The sequence below is a fragment of the Elephas maximus genome, chromosome 1 (genome assembly GCF_024166365.1).
Source record: "Elephas maximus indicus isolate mEleMax1 chromosome 1, mEleMax1 primary haplotype, whole genome shotgun sequence".
NCBI classification, from domain to species: Eukaryota; Metazoa; Chordata; class Mammalia; order Proboscidea; family Elephantidae; genus Elephas; species Elephas maximus.
This window is the reverse complement of record NC_064819.1, coordinates 81,938,383-81,941,486: the sequence shown is the minus strand read 5'-3', so window position 1 is coordinate 81,941,486 and position 3,104 is coordinate 81,938,383. Positions and strand designations below refer to the sequence as shown.

At 40.1% G+C, this 3,104-nt stretch overlaps 1 non-coding gene across 1 annotated transcript; it reads right to left on the bottom strand.

The window, feature by feature from the left end:
• Positions 1-204: 204 nt before the first annotated feature.
• Positions 205-277, bottom strand: TRNAK-UUU (transfer RNA lysine (anticodon UUU)). The gene has a single exon. It is a non-coding gene; the product is annotated as a tRNA-Lys (tRNA).
• Positions 278-3,104: the final 2,827 nt, after the last annotated feature.

Genomic DNA, 3,104 nt, shown 5'->3' with positions numbered 1-3,104 from the left:
GTTGAGCAAAGAGCAGGAAGAGATGAGTCAAGACGCCTATAGTAAATGTCTGGAAGAGTTCCTCTAAGGGGAAGTGGAATGTCAATAGGCTTGGGGAAGAGATGAGTCAGGACACCTATAGTAAATGTCTGGAAGAGTTCCTCTAAGGGGAAGTGGAATGTCAATAAGCTTCTAAGGGAATTAACTAGGGTAAAGTGAAGATAATGCCTGAACAGGGACTTGAACCCTGGACCCTCAGATTAAAAGTCTGATGCTCTACCAACTGAGCTACCCAGGCCTCTATATCCAACTATTCTTGAGTAACTAATGGAGGTTTTATGTGGGTCAGTTGGTTTTATGTTTCATGTCCTGGTTCCCAGATAGCTTCTTTGTAATTCTCCTGCCTGTCAAGAAGTTTCCGTTCGAAAAAGATGTCATAAGCGCTAGGAGAATTTCCCTTCCTTCTGTCTTGTCTTCTGTCTCTTTAGGCTTTTACAAACAGACTTGGTCACCTAGACAAACCACTACCAGCTTTCAGAACACATTGCTACACCCAGAGGGTTTCAAGCCCACCCGCATCTATTTTTCTTAAAGCAACACTCATGCTACTCTTTTTCGTATTCCTTTGCATTTTCTTGTACATTTTTCTTGCATCCTTGGGAGGCAGAGGAGAAAAGAGGTAAAGGAGAGAAAAACTGAAGACCAAAGAGAATGTTCCATAATGGTGGGGCAAGCAAAGATGTATGGGTTTAGTCTTCTGCACCTCTTTGCTTGCTTTTCTTCTTGATGCCCTTCCTTACCATCTGTGAGCCACTTCTTTTCATTTTATTTCTCCTCCTCCTTCTCTTTGGTCTCCTTTTTCTCTTCCTTCTTCAGGTCTTCATGTCATGAATACTATTTGCTATTCAGATCCAAGTGAAAATGATAATTTTCTTGACGAATTAGTGTTCTTTAGTACATAGCATCCAGAATATGACCTAAGATAGTTTTGAGTTTTGACCCAAACCTGGAGAAAATACTGTACAAGGGATCTGGGAACAAAGGGGGAAGTTTTGGAGTGAAGGAAATTTAACCTCTCTGGAGAGGAAAGACAGGGTAGGGAATGGGAAAGACTATTATTACTTCTTCCAAATAACTCAACACTTCCATGAAACCCAGAGTATGTGAAAACTGAGAGAATTTGTGATTACCTAACTTCAGGAATTTGTGGATTTCTCCTCTCTCCTATGCTACCAATATACAAGGCAGAGTTGGGGATGGGTCACACAAAATCATCTCGAATTGTTTTGTGGATCAATCCTCAGGGAAACTAGGGAAAGATGTATAAGCAAAATACCTTGGGGTTAGTTAGCATTTCAATGAGACAAGCATCCCTCCAAGCTATTTTGTCTGCTTTCTCTACATTTGATGTAGACTGGAAGACACCAACCTGCACCTCACACATAGGGACCACTCTCCCAGGGAGATTTGGGACACACTACCTCATCCCACCTCTGTAATCAAGTGATTCTTTTACTTGTGGGTAAAGGATAAAGTATCTTAAAAGCTATGTTTTAAAACTCTTTGTTATAAATGGATTATAATAAAATATTTTCCTGGCATTAAAAGCAGACATTTCTGACAAAGGGAGCTCTTGTTTGAGCTTCCAGACTTTTCTCCCTGGAGCAGCACCATATTATACTTGAGGAAAAAAATCTGAACATACCAGCTTCTTGCGATCTGTATCCTTTTATGGTAGAGTTCAGTTCTTGGCTTATAATTCTCCACCAAAATGCATCATCATTATAAGTGACTTAGATGAGAGAACCCTGGAAATATGTCACTTCTGATTATCTCACCATCTCGGCTTACTAATTCTAAATTGTTTTCAGAGGCTTCAGATGATATTTGATTCCTTTTTTGAATGTTGTAAAAATTGCCTTCAATTGCAAAGTTAAAAAATTGAAAACAGAAAACTAATGTTCCCTTATCAACACTTTAACTTATTTGCTTGTACCATATCCTCACAGTATTGGCTGCATGGTCTAATGGATCACGTTTCTGATTCCAGATCTAGAGGATTGAGGCTTCCAGTTCTTCCATGGTTGTTTATTTCTTATTGCACAACGAGTAGAAGATTCTTGAATTGACTCCCAGTGACTACTAATTTCTGAGGTGTTTCTGGAAGGGAGAATTGATATAGGTGAAGTTTCTTCTGTCACATATCAATAATTAACATTAAAGAGGCTTTGGAAATCTCAAATGGGCTGAGCCTCTTTATTGTTAATTTAACAACAACGCATTCCTGCATCTCTCCATATTGGGAACTTAGGAGTGTATATTTGGAATCCAGGTTGCTCTAGCCACAATATCAACCCCTGAGTTCAGCCACCCCAAAATTATCCTAATTGTGCTTCACAATATTCAGAGCCACATTAACCCCTGCTCTCTAGGGCCGATATGATTTGGAATTGACTCGAAGGCAACGGGTTTGGTTTGTTTTTTTTGGGGGGGGGACTCCTATCGTTCTACCCACACACAAATGATTGCATATCTTTGTGGCTGACATCTGTCTAATGGTCTCTTCAAAGGGGACTTTTGCTTCTCTTTACTCCTCTCACATTCAAATGCTCTGATGAGCTGCCTTCCAGGTCAGCTGGGAGGCAAGTTCTGTTAGAAAAATGGAGTCCTCCCAAGTTAAAAGGGGGCTTCATACGATTCCTGTGAAATGGAGAAGATCCTTATTGGGACAGAAATTGGCAAAGAAGACATACAAGTCCTCTCACTTGGAGGTTGCTCCTTCTTAGGTCTACTAAGAAATTCCAAGAAGATAATGATAATCAGTATGAACTTCAGAGTCCAAGATCACTCTAGAGGCAAAGCTTATTGCTTGGTTTTCAATGAATACCTTTAAGGAGCTCCAAATCTTCAAACTACAATGCTCTGTCTTCAGGACTCACCCTACCTCTGTGCAGAGACTCACTTCTCTATAGCTACGTGCTTTACACAAATATCCAGATGAGAGACCTTTGTAACATTCTAGTCTCAAGAATCGCCGTGCTTACCAAACACTAAGGTGAATATGCACCTTAAATTTGTAAGTGTCCTGAATAAATTAAATCCCAGATCAAACTCCTTCTCTCCAC